This window comes from Equus przewalskii, chromosome X, assembly GCF_037783145.1.
Source record: "Equus przewalskii isolate Varuska chromosome X, EquPr2, whole genome shotgun sequence".
NCBI lineage: Eukaryota > Metazoa > Chordata > Mammalia > Perissodactyla > Equidae > Equus > Equus przewalskii.
The window spans coordinates 31,077,108-31,095,363 of NC_091863.1; the positions used below are offsets into that span (position 1 = coordinate 31,077,108).

The 18,256-nt window shown below is 39.2% G+C and overlaps 1 protein-coding gene across 11 annotated transcripts in view; it reads left to right on the top strand.

Moving 5' to 3' along the window:
- The window catches only part of SYTL5 (synaptotagmin like 5), a 277,939-nt gene that overhangs the window by 91,991 nt on the left and 167,692 nt on the right, over positions 1 to 18,256 (top strand). For 6 of the 11 annotated variants that reach the window (XM_070604702.1, XM_070604706.1, XM_070604704.1 and 3 more), the window contains exon 1: positions 5,889 to 6,037. The exons of 4 other annotated variants lie outside the window; for them this stretch is intronic. The gene's annotated coding sequence lies outside the window, so the exon portion shown is untranslated. Of the gene's footprint in view, positions 1 to 5,884; positions 6,038 to 18,256 lie in introns of those variants that run through there. One more of the 11 variants, XM_008540290.2, reaches the window with a different exon arrangement.

The window sequence follows — 18,256 nt, forward strand, 5'->3', positions numbered from 1 at the left end:
TCAAACATAATTATCAATCTCATTCTCTGATGAAACATCTGATCATTTTAATGATCACGTATTCGATAGAATAACAGAATTATCAGTGGCTGAATACCTGCTTTGAGAGGTATAAGCATAACCTGTTTAAATTCTGTCCCAAGTGATGGACTCAAATGCATATATAATTCTTGTGGACATTTTCATGCTGGGTGTTAAGTTTAAAAAGGTGTCACATCAAGTGTTATAGCAGTCTAACCCTTCCCCTGTGAGTATCAACGCTCCAGGGCCACCCTGTGCAGCCTCCTGGCCTGTCATAGAGGGCTGGTCAGAGGCTGCCCAGCTGGCTTCAACAATGGGCTGAGAGGACCTGGGTTGGCCATCCCAGTTCACCACTTTCTGGCCATGTGATCTTGGACATTGATCTGTTCCCTCTGAGCAGCAGTTTCCTCATGTGTCAAATGGGGATAATAAGAGTTATCTACAGAAACCTCATTGTCAAGGTGTCTACCCCACAAATTTCAATTTTAGTTTTCATTGCACTTTATTTTAGTAATGCGGTGACAGTCACGTGAGGAGGGCATTAAGGAGCTGCCTCAGGCAGCAGCGGCTCTTTAGCAGCTCTTCTCTCTGCCAGTATCCTCTGCTTCTGTTTGGCCAGGTACTTCCTTGCTGAATAACGGTCCCCCAGGTCATGATAGTGGTCCTGGTAGGTCTTGGCCCCCTAGGTGAACGGCTCCAGCTCCTTGGTAATTTGTTATAGAGAGCCATGAAGCCCTCCTAGCCTTAGCCAAGTTCAACTCTTACTCTTTTCTTCATTTGAATTGGCAATCAGGCCTTTGCCCGGCAACTGCAGGTGGAGAGTCACCAGGTTGTGGTCTCTTGTAAGCATAGTTTACTCAGGGGGCACATCATCTTCGATGGTTATAAAATGAGGACTAAATTATTTCAGAGGTCTGCTCCAGGGGCACAGTTACAAGTCTATGATCTTTTCCTAAGAGAAGTTCTCTATGGAAAGTGGGTAAGTGGGGCATAGGAGATAAGGATTATTCTTTAGGATCTTCATTTTACAGCTGAGGCCACTTTGGCCCAGAGATGGTAATCAGCTCTCCCAAGGTCACAGCAAGGAGGAGAGCCTGGCTCTCTTACCTGTTGTTGAGGCTCTTTCCTCTACTCTCTCCTGAGAAATGGACCTTGAGATAGAAACTATTTCATGTTCTCTGTGAAAAGGAAGGTAAGCTCTTCAATGCAGGTCTTAGGTTTTCTTGGATTTAGGAGAACGCTTTCAATAACTCACTCTCAATTTTCACTTGTGTTTTATTTGGGAAAAAAGGATTGATTTCATAGTATAGGTCTTTGTACTTGGCAAACCTATGTCTTGTTCCACTGTGTGTTATGTTAAACTACATCATGAATGCTTCTGCTTTTCAGTTAACTTGTTCTCGAAATTCTGATTCTGTTCACTGACATGATCTTAAAGGTGCTTGTGTGATGACGTCAGAAGGCTGTGCTCAAGAGCCTGTTCTTTGAAGTAGCTATCCTTTTCCTGGGGGTTCTTGGACAGTTCCTCTTTGTTTAAAATGAGATCTCTGTCCTGTACCTGTCTGTACAGTCTTATGGGAACCATCAGAATTAAACAAAAAACAACATGGAGGAGACAGACATTTAAAATGACTGTGGTTGGGACCGGCCTCGTGGCCAAGTGGTTAAGTTTGCGTGTTCCGCTTCAGCGGCCTGGGGTTTTGCCGGTTCGGATCCCGGGTGCAGACCTGGCACCGCTCAGCAGGCCATAAAATAGTGTGATTGCACTCAAACATATAAAAATAACAGTTGAAGTTATACCTGATAACACTATAGTGTTGTTGCCTAATATCATCAGGGAACGTACCACTAGGACTTTGGTAAGAGAACATATAAGGGGCAGTGAGGGTGCTGATAAATCTCCAGGACCTTCCTATACATGACACAACTTCTAAAATATTTATGTTAATAATATTTTCCCTATTCAAATTTAACAGGGAAGTTTGATCCCCTCTTTTGAGAATTTTTTTCCATGCAACTCATAAATAGTAGCATATCAAATAAATCTAATAATTTTACCACCTCTCTTTTTTGAAGGTAACAGAGTCTATGTGACTTCCAGGGCCTTCTGGGAAATCTCAAATAGAGTTGTAAGTGCAAAACTTATTTTTAAGTGTTATTTTCATTTAGGAATCATTTTGGGGAAGGCAAAAATAAAATCGCCAGGACATTTGAGTGCTTAAGATAGGATTCTGGAAACTCGAGAAGGTGAATGATTGTAGCTTGGCTACCTTCCCTCAAGATGGCAATACAATAAATAAACATTCAGAAACTATGTAACTTTTACTGTCTCTTTTATTTTTTTATTTTTATTTTTATTTTTTAAGATTTTATTTTTTTTCCTTTTTCTCCCCAAAGCCCTCTGGTACATAGTTGCATATTCTTCGTTGTGGGTCCTTCTAGTTGTGGCATGTGGGATGACGCCTCAGCATGGTTTGATGAGCAGTGCCATGTCCGCACCCAGGATTCAAACCAACGAAACACTGGGCCACCTGCAGCAGAGTGCGTGAACTTAACCACTGGGCCACGGGGCCAGCCCTTGTCTCTTTTATTTTAAAGAGAATAATCAGGGTCATGATAAAGTCAGAAGAAAGTGTAGAAAGTTATTGTGATAAGATACAGAATCTCTGCTTTTTTGGGCAGATTACAAAGAAGGTAGCTTAGAGAAACTGATTTCGAGCTTCTGACCTTCAGAAATAAGCAAATAAATGTATTCTTTTGAAAGCCATCAAGGTTGTGGTAATTTGTTGGAGCAGTCACGGGAAACTAATACAGCTGAGGAGTGACCTTTTACGATTTCTTATTAAGAGCAGACCCATACTCTAACAAAACTTGGTCTTTTTTGGTAAGAGCAAGTAAAATTCTCGGACTGAGTTCAGTGTTCGATATAATATTTGATACTAAATTAACTACAAGCTCCTTTTGAAAATCTTATGAATAAACTCATGAAAACTGAGTCAGGTTTGGAAAAATTTAACACAAATTTATGTTCCTTTTCAAATTCTATTTCCATGAACCTTCTAGAGCTTTCTGTACATGCTCAGTTTTGTGTTTCAGCACCTTCTCTCCTATTCTGGAACAAAAAGCTGTTTTACTTTAGAACAGAAACATTCTCGGGGCTGGCCTGGTGGCACAGTGGTTAAGTTCGCACGTTCCGCTTTGGCGGCCTGGGGTTTGCTGGTTCAGATCCCCGGTGCGGACATGGCACTGCTTAGCAAGCCATGCTGAGGCGGGCATCCCACATATAAAGTAGAGGAAGATGGGCACGCATGTTAGCTCAGGGCCAGTCTTCCTCAACAAAAAGAGGAGGATTGGCAGCAGTTAGCTCAGGGCTAATCTTCCTCAAAAAAAAAAAAAAGAAAGAAAAAACCATTCTCTTTTTTGCCCTTAATGTTGAGACCCTAGTAGAGTCTCGTTCACATATATTATAACTTTTAACCAAAGTCACTTCTGTTTCACAAAGAAGACTAATGTCCGTAACTATGTACTGTCCGTGACTTTACCAGAGTAGCTCATACATATACCTAACCCAGCTTTATTCGGCCATACACATTCCTTATACAGCTTCTCAACGTGGCAGAAATGAGCACGTTTGTTGACAGACCCAAAGGTGTAAGCCTGTTTGTAGCATGTACAAATAACCAGAAGTATATAAACTAAAACTATGCTTGGTAATCAATGTTTCAGTGTTTTACCTTACTCATAAATGATCTACCCGTCCGTATTTAACTCAATGTAATATCATCCAAGATTTTCACTTATCTAAAGATTTTGGAAATGCTCTCAAGCTGACATACTATTAAATCTTATTACTGTAGAAATTCAAGAACGTCAAAAAAATAATTTGATTTGCTTAAACAAATTTATGTTTTTCACATCTTTGTTTTAGTAGAAGTAATTCTAGCTCATTTGGTCAATAAAATTGTATAAGTTTAGGAAAAATATACCCAGGTAGCATAAAAATGTTTATACTTGATACTGATAAATCAGAGAAGACGTAGTATTTTTACAAAACCCAAACTGTTAAGCCAGACTTGTTTGCCAAAGGTTTACCCAAATTATATGAGTTTGAGTTCTTAATATAGTTGTGATTCGGTTTCTGGGAGAATACATATTGTTTAAATCTAGTTCATTTTTAAGTATCATTGTTCAACTTCTTTATTTTCAGGAAATTAAAAGAATATTCCATTTATATAATCAATTATTTATTAAATATGCCAATCAGAACAGAGCTTCATTAAATTCAGAGATTTTATGATCTAATATACTAATATCATCCAGAAGTAGGGAATCCATTACATGCTCACACGATCAGAGGTGAGGGCATTTCTTAATTACAGACACGTGGACATACAAGCACAGAGAAATAGAGCCTGTCGTGCCATGGGTTAAGAGTAAACACAGAAACAGAAAAACTCACCGGTCCAGATATCAAAATGCTGTTCTCCTCTCAGAGCGCATGCAAGTCTTAATTTACTTGAGCTCTAAAACAAACCAAAAAACAAAAAGACTGACAAGCCAGATTCTCTGTTGTCTCATCCAGCACAGATTAGATCTCTATAAACCATGAATCCATTTAGAAAGCTCTCTAAATGGTCTGACTCTAAAACCAAATTCCCATCCATTTATACCAACCATGGGGAATAACTTATGGGCTATGATGTATTCAAAATAAAACAAAGACTAAGTTAGTAGATCAGAAAATTACAACTAGAGAAGCAGTAGCATCATTGTATTGGTGCTTTGGATTCACCTGGACCACCAAGACAAGACCTGCCTGGGCTTAGACTCTGCATGAGGTGCTCTTTGTCGTTGAAATTTACCTGACTCTGGTAGGCTAATGTAGTGGGCATTTTGGTTTGACCTCTAAGATAATTAAAAGATAATTTTCAGACAAGATAAAACCATTAAGTTCATACAGATATGAAATGAACACATGTTAAAAGATTTTACTTAACTCGTGAGAGAACCAGCAGGTGTTATAACCATTTTAAAGGAAAATACAAAAAACAGACATAAGAATATTGTTCAGTAACATTGAAATGTGCCCACAGGTCAGAGTCACAGACCCTGGGATGGAGGCTCTGTCCCAAAGGGTTGAGCCACAGGCTGAGGGCAGAGCTTCAAGCCATAGAGGATTATTTGTAGGCCTTGAAACCTAATGGAACTTGCTGGTTGGGTTTCGGAATTGCTTGGGGCTGGTGACTCTTCTATCCTTATTCTCCCGTGTGGAATCAGGACATCCATAACTATTATTCTATGCCTGTCCCACCATTGTATTTTGAGAGTAGATAACTTGTTTTCTAGTTTGACAAGTTCACGAATGGAGAGGAATTTTGCCCCAGGATGCATCATGCAGTGTCATGGTTAGATACCATGGACTGTGGTGCCGGAGTGCCTGGGTTTAACTTCTGGCTCTACCATTTATTAATTGGGTAACTGTGGGCAAACCACTTAGTTTGCGCATCTGTAATATGGGGTTGATAGTAGTTCATACCTAATAAGTTTTGAAAGTTATGGGAAATGAGCACTTGGAATTATACCTGGCACATATGTGTTACCTGTTGTCATCAGATATACTTTTCTTCAGATCCTTTAAGGAAAGAGTTTTTCAGGAATAAAGCATTAAAAGGATGAATCACCTTTAAAATACTGATTTAAAATCTCTCACGTCCAGAAATTTCCTAAATGTGCTTTAGAGGATGAAATAGCTAGTACCTTTCCCCTGCTGAACAGAGGCATTCCTTTATGAAAGTGGAGATACTGCCTGCTTCTTAGAATAGCTGTCCACCACAGATAAACATTACTCTGAGCTGCTGGGTGTGTTCAGTGTGTAAATAGATTGTGGGAACATGAGAGGCTGGTTTTTCAAGTTCCTGCTCCTAGTACTCCAGAAGGGGCAAGTAATCCAGCATTCTACAGTTTGTCTGAAAGAAAAGTGAGCCTCCAAAAATGTTCTTCTAACCATCAGATTGAGGTAAGAATCATGTGTTTAGGGGGCTTCAGTGTGACGTCTGCTCTCTTGATTTTTGTATTTTCGTGTGTTTAGGAGGTGGGGTTTGCTTGTCAAGAAATGAATGACTCCTTCCACCATTTAATATGGGATTTTACAATAAAAGAAGAAAGAAAGGAATATATACAGAAGGCACATTTTGGCTATTGGGCTGCTATATAAGTTTGATAGATTGAGGAGGGAAATATAATATCTTCTTGTTGTTAGCGCTTAATTTAATCTCCAGAGTGAAACCTTGCACTAGAGCCCACTGAACAATGACTATCTCCAGGAGCAAATATGTATCCTAGTGGCATAAAAAAAATCAAGTTCACAGCAGAAGGACTGTGTCATTTTGCCAAAAACTTCTCATACCTCTATGTATAAGATAGCAGTCTGTTCCTTCTGAATTTCTTTGATTGTTAGAAAACTCAGATGTTTTATTTAGCATTGTTGAATTGTTTTTTTCATTCAGTCCTGTTCTTGATATGGTTAGATATCCAGTATCTAAGGATTGTTAGAAGGATTGTTAATGTCTGAAAACCCTGGAATAGTTTCGACATGAATGTGATGTTTTTAACACCATGAGGAGATGAGATACTGGCTGAATATGCATATACACTAGAAAGATGCATCAGGTTTTGAAAAATTTCTCCTGAATATGGATTGTTTTAATTAGCAATGCCGTCTTCCTTATTTAAGTGAAAAATACATTCTGCAACATAACATATTGAATTATATACTTGGAGAAAAAAGTTTTCTATTTAAAGCATTCAAAATTATGAGTAGAAAATATTACTTCTATATGATAATGTATTTAAAATAGTACTTAAATCTTAGTCTTCTTAAAGTGTCTTAATATGTCAGGAATTGAGCATTTAATTTTTTCACTTTGTAATAAGTTTTTCATGTGTTGTTTAGACAACAGCTCAAACACAAGACTCTTATAATTTATACCCCATGACTTATGTGCATGAAGACATTCAACTGGGCCCTAGTGAAATCCTTAAATAGATCCCTAAATCCTTGAATATATATATGCACACATACACACGTATACCTGTATATTTACATATGGGCAGCTAATATCAGGAAACAGATAAAAGGTGAGAAAATGTCTTTTTGTTGTCAAATCATGTTTATTCTATGATTTGATTCTTATGATTTTCTGAAATTCTCTGCCAGCCTAAGTTTGGGAATTAGCTGTGTTGTCTTTCCATTTATTCAGGTTTGATAAAGTCGTCTAATAGATTTGGGAATAAAACAATAAAATAATGATTTCTACCTCTTTGTGTCCTGGAGGCACATTTAGTACTTTTGTTGTAACTATTTTCTTTTAATTATTTAGTATGTTAACAAAAGGAAAAGGGAATGCAGCTTTAATATGTAAAACGAGCAGCTTGTCTTACCTAAGCTCTGTTAGAGAATGGCATATGTGATGACTGTTTTGCCAGCATATGTAAACACTTAGCTAATCATCTTTAATATTTTCTATTTAGAATTTGCTTGTACCTATGTTTTTGTACATCCCATATGTTGCTTGTTTATGTGTTCTCGCTCTCACACATTCACCCCACACACACACACACACATTCATACATTTTGGATGATTTCACAGGAATTTTTCTTTTATTTTGAGGAAGATTAGCCCTGAGTTAGCATCTGCCGCCAGCCCTCCTCTTTTTGCTGAGGAAGATTGGCCCTGAGCTTACATCTGTTCCCATCTTCCTCTATTTTATATGTGGGACGCCTGCCACAACATGGCTTTATAAGCGGTGCTAGGTCTGCGCCTGGGATCCAAACTGGCAAACCCTGGGCCACTGAAGTGGAGTGCACGAACTTAACTGCTACACCACCAGGCAGGCCCCTCACAGGACTTGTTAACTTCTCTCCAACTTGGTTCCATTCCTGGCTATGTCTTTCTGTGGGTAGTATCATCATTTCTTTTGACCTCTCTTTCCTTACCATGCTTTTGCCATATCTTCATCATGCCTAGCCCGTGGACTTCTGATTCTACTGAAGATAGCAGTGAGTAAGTAGGTGGTCCCATTGTTTCCATCACTTGTGGAGTTGGCAACTGTAGTGGCTACCTTAAGTTCTGGAAGACCGTCTGGGAGTCAGGCAGAGCTCTTAGAGGTACAAAGTCTGATAAATATACAGTGCACTAGGATAGGAAATTCACTTGATCTGGATTCTCTCTCCTTTCAGCGAAACACATCTCTACGAGGCAGTAATGTCTGCCTCAACTACCCTCTTTCTCTCTTTTATAACCCCACTTTCTGTAAATTCCCCCAGGACATGACATCTGCCTCCATCGCTTTATTGACACTGTACTTCCAAGGGTCACTCGTGGTGCTGTTAGGAAATTTGATTACATTTATTCATTCATCCATTCAGTAAATACTTAGTGACGGCTATGTGTCGGGCACTGCTAGGCACTAAAGTTACAGTAGGAAACAGTCTGACTTTATGTACCTCCAGTCTAGTTAAGGAAGGTATTAATTTTCCCAAATCATTTATTTCAATTGTGATAAGTGCTGTCAAGGATACTTTTCCAAATTCTCATTCTATTTGACTCCTTTGCTTTATGTGACATTCATGATCACTTCCTACTTCTCGAGTTTTCTCCTTCCTTATTATATCCACGACTCTATATTATCTATCCAACTACTTTTCTACCAGTTTACCTCTTGTCTCCTTCTCTTCCCTTCCCTAAGTGTTGGTTTCCCCCAAAGGTTTAGCATTTGACCCATAATCTATTACTTCTTTTCTTTGCCTGTGACTTCTCCTCAAACCATAGTTTTAAATATCACCTCTGAGTGGATGCTTCCAAGATATCCATTTCCATCTACTATACATTTTCCCACTTGTATGTTCAACTGTCACTGGATATTCATCATTGTTGTAGCCAAATTCAGTATCTTTCATGTCAAACTACTTCCTCTTTCATCCATGTTTCTGCCAATGGCATTGATGATCTCCTGGTTTCTCACACTTGAAACCATGGAGCCATTTTTCTTCTTTGTATTTGCTGTCAATAACCAAACCACTATCAAGTCCTTTCATTTCTTTTATGATAATATATCTACCATCTATCTCTTCCCATCTACTTTTCCTGTTATTTTTTCTTTTATTCTTTATTTTCTCATCCTCTCCCTCAGTCTGAGAGTTACCTAGAATTCAAAGTCTTGGTCAGACCCCACCTCCATCAGAAAATCCATATCCAGAAAGTCCATATCTCATGGATATCTTCTTTTTATAGGCCTCAGGAAGAGAATCATGGGAGCTGTGGAAAGAACATAGGCTTTAAGATCCGGGTTTAGGTGTTGATTCTACCATTCGCTGCCTCCTGTGCAGTTTCTCTCTCTGTGAGCCTCAGTTTCCTCATACTCATCCTATCTCATACAGTAGTCACAAGGAACAAATAAGACCATGGAGGTGAAGTCATTTTAAACTATGAAGCACTATATAAATATTAAAATAAGATATGTTAACATAAGAATAACTCAGGAGCGTGGACTAAGGCCCTGTGTTTTGGCTACCTAGGTGGTTTAGTGTAGGGGTTGAGAGCATGGACTCTGCAGCCAGACTACCTCAATTTGATCTTGGCTCTGCTACTTACCAGCTGTGTGAGAAACTGAGAAAATTTAGTTAGCTTTTCTGTTCCTGAGTTTCTCATCTGTAACATGGGGGTAATGATAGCTTGCACTCACAGGGGTGTTGTAGGATTACAAGGGTTAATAGATATAAAATGCTTAAAAACAGTGCCTGGCACAAAGTAAGTACTCTATAAGTGTGGAAGTAGTGCTGGGGGCCAGTGGGGTTGGGTATGGGTACAAGGTGGGAACAAGTTAGTAGAACTGAGCCATCAGGTGAGGATCAGGTGCAGCAAGGATGGGAACACAGAACCACAGAGTGAATACCTGTACCTGGCTGAATCCCTCATGATTCAGATCAAAAATGATCCCGCCATCTGGGGCAGAACTGCAAATGCACGTCAAGGGGCCATGAATATTCTGAGCAACGATTTGGGGCTCAAGGATGGGGAGAAGGGTCTTTCAGATACAGTTTTGTTTTGTTTTGTTTTGGTTAAAGAAAAAAGAATGGTAGTTTGCCCTTTAAAGTCATGATATATGTTGGTATGTCATGGAATCAAAATATCAGTATCCAAATGTTCAAATGCTAAGAAAGCAGACTTAATTATCTTCTGTATTCAGGAAGTCTCTTTCTTTCCCGAGGGCAGGCTTATAGCATTTTAGAGTGCAAGGGACCTCAGACATTCTATTTCTCTCAATTTATAGTATCATTGCCCAGACTATGTATTTTTACTAACACAAAGCGCTTCACTTTGGATGAGGGTTTTTTTTTTTTCATGTTAAGAAAGGGCAAATAATGATACTTAAAATATTATGGGGGTTATCATAAATGATTTAAATTGTTTAATCTTCACAAGAACCTCATAAGATAGATATCATCATCCCATTTAGATAAGAATAAACTTAGGATCATAGAGCTCATGCATAATTAATGGATAATTGAACCAGGTTCCAACCCAAGCAGCTCAGCACCAGAGCCCATATTCTCAACCACTGAGCCCTATCCTCTCGGCACCTCTGTGCTCTAGAGTCTGGTTAAGAGGTCAGGCTCTGGGGTGCTGGGCGGCTGTTAAATGTTGCAGCTCCATTTTTCCTTGACAACTGGTATTAAATGTTTGATAGTTTTTCATCATATGTAGAAATTACTTAAGATTTATACTAAGTATTCCCAGGTCTGTACAAGAAGAGTCTGATTTTTCTCATGCATGATTCTGTATGTGACCATCAAAGGTCCCAAATAGTGATGCACTCTATTTCCTAGACAGTATCTTATTCTGTAAATTAGCAGCTACTTTGCACTGTACCTATTGCTTCCGGCCATGGGGATATTCTCTTGAGTATGTGTTAGTTTTCATCTTTGTTTTTGCTAATGTTTCAAAAGTTTAGGCTCAATATTTGGACTGGCTGTTTTATTTCTGTTTCCTAATTGAACTACTTCGTCATTAAAATGTTCCCTCGCCTTATTATTTTTTTACTTTAAGCATTATCCACTAAAAATAATTTAATCAGCTTTTACTTCATTTTCTTCTTCACTGAATAAAAATATTAAAATCAGACTTATCTTCACTGAACCGCTTAATAACCTTATTCATTTCCAAGTAGGCATAGTACCATTTGTAACTCTTGTTAAAGTTTAATTTAGCAGTTTCCAGTCCTTGTAACAGTTGACTTATCCAGGCTAATTCGATTTAATCTTTCTAACTGAATACCAGGAAACACTCTGTTCCTACATTAGGAACATGTCCAGTTCATTTAAGGGTTTGTGGCTTATGTAAATAGATTTCAGTGGCATTTTCATTTTGATGTTGTGCAATCAGAAAATATTTCCAGGAGAGCATCAAGACTTGAAGGGAAATTAAGAAAATGAATAGAAAAGCAACTCTAAAATAGGTTTAATTTTAAAGCAAGTAAAATCCTTAAGACCAAACAATATAATTTTTTAAATCACATAACATTGATAGTGTATGCTAAGAATGGGAGTGGTAAATTTTACCAGAAAATATAGTTGAGATGGGGTGGAAGGTGGGTGTGTGTGTGTGTAGACAAATATACTTGAAACAGAGCCGTCAAATAGTGGTGTTCCAGAGTTCAAAAATAGACTTTAAATCTAAACATATTTTTATCTGGATTGTAAAAATGAAAGGTCAACAGCAGCTCACTTGGTAAACACAGACCAAGAGAGATCGTATCAAACATATTTATTTAATTCAATATCAGAGTGTAGACCATTCCGTTGATATATCCTTCCAAGAGCTATGTACAGACTGCAATCGTTTTTAGTCTTCTTGACATGAAATTACATTAAAATTAGTATATGATTAAAATTTTTGAAATTGGGGCTGGCTGGGTGGTGCAGCAGTTAAGTGCACACATTCCACTTCGGCGGCCTGGGGTTCGCCGGTTCGGATCCCGGGTGCGGACATGGCACCACTTGTCAAGCCATGCTGTGTTAGGCGTCCCACATATAAAGTAGAGGAAGATGGGCACGGATGTTAGCTCAGGGCCAGTCTTCCTCAGCAAAAAGAGGAAGATTGGTGGCAGACGTTAGCTCGGGGCTAATCTTCCTCAAAAAAAAAAAAGAAAAAAACTTTTGAAATTAATTTCATTTAAATCAAGTAATATGATATCAAGGATGAGTTTTCAAACAAAGCAGTAGGGACCTAATACAAAATAGGCATTTTTTCCAATTTTCAACAAATAATGTTATATTCAAAGATGTCTGAGTCTACAGACAGATGTGCAATTGAGTTGCATATTTTGACTAAAATAGATATATGTTAAAACACATTTTGTGACAAAGAATCACTGCCCTCTAGTTGAGAGGCTAGCACAGGGAAATTAACTACAAGGAAGTTCAGTCAGTAATATCGGGGGGAAAAAGACTGGGATGTTCTGTTTGCATCAGCTGTGTCAAGAAGGAAGACTTTAACCTGCTTCAAGCCATTCACAGCTGTCGTCTAGTTTTGTTGACTATTACTGAATTTGAGCTCCAAATACAGGAAGGTTATTTCTAAGTCAGTTCTACGCAACAAACCAAACAGCTATTGATTTTCTTTCAAATTCCCATTTGTCTCTCTCATTGTCCTTGTGAGTGGTAGTGATGTGTTTGGCTTTATGCTTAAGCACAACAGGATATAACTAAATATGAGGACCACTCAGATTTACAGAGTAGGTTCCTGAACAATGAAGATAAAATTCAGTGGTCGTATTTGATTGATTATATTTGGAGAAGTCTTGACCTGGGCCAGCAAACTTGAAATATAGGTCCAATACTGCCACTAATAATAATAGTAACTGCCCATCCTTGGACTGTTCAAGTGCTTTCCGTGTAACCAAGGCGTACAGAGGTTCAGTCGTGTCTCCAAGATCCCGCAGCTAACAGATTTCAGAGCCTAGATGTGAACTAGAGTGCCTGCTTTGTGCCGGGGTTACCTTGGTCAAGTTAAGTAACTTCTAAAGGTATCTCCCTGGGAAATTTGTTCCTGCTGCCACAATTTCTACCTTTCTACCTTTCTCCCTGGTTCACAGGCTCACCCAATCAGTGCTGGTGTCTGCAAAGCTTTTACTGATCTGTCTCTCATACTTAGTTGGGATTGCTATCAATCTGATTGCTAATGCCATGTCTGCCAAATGCAGCAAGGAGCTGTGGAGAGTAGGATGGACAACACTTACGTTCCTCCAAGGTGGTCTTGTACCATGGTCTACACTGGGGGTTGACAAACTTCCTATTAAGGGTAAGTCGGTAAATATTTTAAGCCTTTTTGTCCAAGAGGCAAAATCATGACTATTTTGTATATACTTAGATAAGAAGACAGAAAACAAATGTCCGCAAATATTTCATTGACAAAATTCAAAATATAACAATAAGGATTGAGTACAGTTTTTTCTTTTTTGTGTTTTTTTGTAACACAGATCTACTGAGAAGAATGGGATTTTAGGCAGATAACTTTTCACTTAATTGGGGTCTAATGTTAGAATTCTCTTTTTTTTTTTTAGAGATTTTATTTTTTCCTTTTTCTCCCCAAAGCCCCCTGGTACATAGCTGTACATTCTCTGTCATGGGTCCCCCCAGTTGTGGCATGTGGGACACTGCCCCAGCATGGTTCGATCAGCAGTGCCATGTCCTCGCCCAGGACCCGAACCAATGAAACACTGGGCTGCCTGCAGCGGAGTGAGTGAACCCAACCACTCGGCCACGGGGCCAGCCCCAATGGTGGTATTCTTAAAATCAAAATTGATGATAGTAGATCCAACCGCATCTCAGACCTGCTAAATTTGAACCTGAATTTTTTTATTTTTATTTTTTTGTGTGAGGAAGATTCACCCTGAGCTAACATCTGTGCCAGTCTTCCTCTACTTTTTGTATGTGGGATGCCTCCACAGCATGGCAGAGTGGTTCATGTCTAGGATCCAAACCTGTGAAACCAGGCTGCCAAAGTGGAGCATGTGGAACTTTAACCACTGAGCCACAGGGCCAGTCTCTGAATCTGAATTTTAACAAGAGCCCCCCGTGATTTGTGTGCACCCTAAAGTTTATGAACACACTGGTCTAGAGTTTCTTAATACTATCTGAGCTGCATCTTGATTCCTTCAGAGGAGATAATGAAAGCTCTGAATCCTAGAAAAGGTTCGCAAACCATTTGAAGTCCATTTAAAAACTCCTACAGGGTCTGTGGTCCTGAAGTTAAGACCCTAGGGACTTTGTGGCCAGGCCTACCCAGGACAAAAATGTTTTAAAAGTAGATTGTGGTGATGGTGTTCAAATTGTGAATATACTAAAAAATCATTGAATTGTACACTACAAATAGGTGGACTGTATGGTATGTGTCTTATATCTCAATAAATCTGTTTTAAAAAAAAAACCTCAAAGAATTGTACTTTTAAAATGTCCCATGGGTTTCCAGTGGACAGCTCGTGTAGAGAATTACAAGGACTCCAGGTTTTGGAGTCAGGAAGCTCTGAGTTGAAATCCCAGCTTTGCCACTTACTGTGTTATGGAAGTTAAGCTACTTAACCTCAGTTTCCTTTTGTGGAAAGTGCAGCTAATAATGATAATACCCACCTCAGAGAGTTTCTTGGAGGATCAAAAGGAACTGCTAAGGCTCCTGAAAGCATGGACTGAGGACCTCAGCTGCGGGAGGGGGAGTTGGCCTGAATAGCATGGATGGGTTTCCACAAAGGACCTAGTGTCTTCTCAGCTAGGTCACATCAATCAAACTTTGGAAGCAGGATTCCCTAGGAGTGGTTTACGCATCCAGAGAGCATGGTTAATTGGGGGTGGATGGCAGTTGACTGAGCTTAGGAGTAGAATGTTGCATCTTCTTGGACCAGCCTTCAAGCCAGTTAGCACTTCAGGTGTTTGTTTAGGGCTCTGAACTTGCAAGAGCTCTCTGACCATGCATTTTGTACGTATCAAGACATTTCTGCTTATTTTCCAACACTAGCTTACTTTAGCTCCTGTGAAAAGGATCTGCACTACCCTCCTGCTAGAACATGAGTAACTCGTCGAAATTCTCCGGGCTTCAAGTGGTCTCCTGCACCATAACCTCTGTTGTAGAGCTTCCTCTCAGATGTCTATCTTGAACTATTCTTTCTTATGGTTTTGGTCAATGACAACTTTGGATCTCTAACTTTTCAGGCTATCTGTCTATATATATATATATATATATATATATATATATTTTTTTTTTTTTTAATATTGGCACTTGAGCTAACATCTCTTGCCGATCTGTTTTCTTCTTCTTCTTCTTCTTCCCAAAGCCCCCCAATGCATAGTTGTATATTCTAGTTGTGGGTCCTTCCAACTCTGCTACGTGGGATGCTGCTTCAGCATGGCCTGATGAGCAATGCCGTGTCCATGTCCAGGATCCAAACTGGGGAAACCCTGGACTGCCAAAGCAGAGCACGTGAACTTAACCACTCAGCCATGGGGCCAGCCCCTATATATTTTTTTTGATGCAAGTGATTGTCTGTTCTTCTTTTTTTTTTTTTTTTTTTTTGAGGAAGTTTAGCCCTGAGCTAACATCTGCTGCCAATCCTCCTCTTTTTGTTGAGGAAGACTGGCCCTGAGCTGACATCCATGCCCATCTTCCTCTACTTTATATGCAGGACACCTTCCACAGCATGGCTTGCCAAGTGGTGCCATGTCCACACCTGGGATCCAAACCGGTGAACCCCAGGCCACTGAAGTGGAACGTGCCAACTTAACTGCTGCACCACCTGGCCAGCCCCAGATTGTCCATTCTTAACACCCACACCAAATAATCCTTGTTACTATAAGGCCCATAACTGTGGTCAGATTTTAGCGTGCTCCAGGGGGACAAGTGCAAAATATGACCTTGAAGGAATTAGATTATACACCAAAATAATTGCAAGATTTATTAGTTTCTAGTATTAGAACTGGGGCATTAGGCCAAGTAAGATGTGCTATAATGCTGGAGTGGGCTGAATTTATTGACATGGTGTATTTTCCAGAGATCCTGGAATTAGTGTGGTACTTCTCGCAGCTGGAGGTATTGGCAACAGATTACTTGATTGGTTAATTGAAATCTGAACTTAATGGTGGCTTACATCGACTGAGTGATATCCTTGACTCCTAATTCATTAGACTCAACTGTGTCTCCCACTCTGTTGATTCTCTCTCCTCAGTTTCTTTCATCAGCTCATTAGTTCCTTTGTCCCTTCTTTAAAAATTGTTGTTCCTCATGGTCTTATTCTTGGCCCTCTTCTCTTCCTCTGTGTTCTCACTTGCATAACTTTCACCACCATGTAGGCACCAATGATTCCCAATTAAATGCCTCTCGTGTAGAATTCTCTGATAAACTTTAGTTCCGTGTTCCAAATGCCCTTCTGGACAGATAGATCTTTGTTGATGCTTGCCTCGTAAGTCCTAGACCTCAACATGTCCAAATTTCAATTAATTGTTTTTTTTTTTTCTCCCAAGCTTCTTTGTCTTGTCTTCTCTATCTCTGTTAATAGTATTGCCATCAACATTCCTAGGCTTCACCCCAGTCCTATTGAATCAGAATTCTGGAGATGGAGCCTCAGGAATCTATTTTTGAACGAACTCCATAGGTGCTTCATATGTACACTAAAATTTTAGAACCTTTGCAGTTCCCTGTGCTGGAAACCTCAGAGTCACTCTCTCGCCTTTTCCTTACCGCTCTCATCTAGTTGGTAACTGGATCTTATTGAGATCATTCCCAAATATCTAAAAAAAAAAAAACTCACCCTTAGTTCCTTTCCCACTACTACAGCTTCAGTTCCTACTCTCTCTGGCGCTCCTGGAAGAGCCTCCTCGTTGTCTGCATAACCTCTACCCTCGCCTTCACGCGATCACTAAGTGCTCATGTCTTTCAAAACACGAATCTAAAATAGAAAGCTGACTGTGCTATTCCTTGGCTTAAAAGCATTCAACAGCTTGATGGTGTGGGAGCAGTTTTCAGGCTTTTTAAGGTCATGAAACTGTTCAAATAAAATCTGTCTGGGAAATCCAACTTATAGAACAGATAAAAGCAGAACTGCTCCGTTTGAAGCAGGGTCGGCGCCACAGGCTTGGCCTCTCATCCTGCCTTACTGTGTTTCCTAAGAAACCATTCCCAAAGACGCAGTTTGAAAAACACTGGATAAAGTCCACATGCTTTATTTGGATACCAAATTCCTTCCTGGCTGGCACCCCCCTCCTCTCACCTCTCCACCATTGACTCAGACCCCAGCCCTGGGATTATTCCCTAGTCCCTGGACTAATCATGTGTCCTTGTGACTTTTCGCATTTACTGTCTTCACATCCTAGAATGACCTCTTTCCTCTTCCTATTTGTTTAGTGTTCTCACAGCCAAGTTGGCATTTATAAGACTGTGGCTTTTTATATTTATGTCTGTTTCCACTAGAAAGTAGACAAACTCCTTGAGAACAGAGCCCATGCTTTCTTCATCTATGAGGCCCCTAGAGGTAGCAGTTTCTGACACATGGTTTTATATATGGTTGTTGCATAAACATTTATGTGTTCTCTAACACATTCTATTTATTCTTTGGTTTTATTTTTTCCAGAATGAACATGCCTTAGTGAATTAAACATTAATTTAAAAATACATTAATTAACCACAAGGCCATATCACTCTACTACTGATGTTTTTTCCTGTTCAGTAGTCAAGCATGATAATCAGTGGATACATGCATTGTGTATCATGGCATATGAAGCTGAGCTAATGTGGCTAGAATATACTTTTGACAGCAAAGACATTTGCTGTATTTTTCTTTACTAATTTTGTGAGTAATGTGTATTCATTGCAGAAACATGGAAATAAAGACAATTATAAAGAAATTAAAATACAACCATAATATAACCACCCAGATATAGACTTAATATTTTGACTTATTTCCTCCCATTGTTTTTTCTGTAATATTTAGGTGTGTCTGTACTTCCTTCAACACAATTGGAACCATACTGTAGAAGTAGTTTTATATCCTGATTTTTTTTCCATTTACCTTCTTATTATGAGTCTTCCAGCATGTCATCATATATAAAAGAATCTTAGCATTATTAAAAATCTTATTAATAAAAATTGTGGAGTTTAGAAGCAATTGCTAAGAAGTTTGTAAGTTCTTA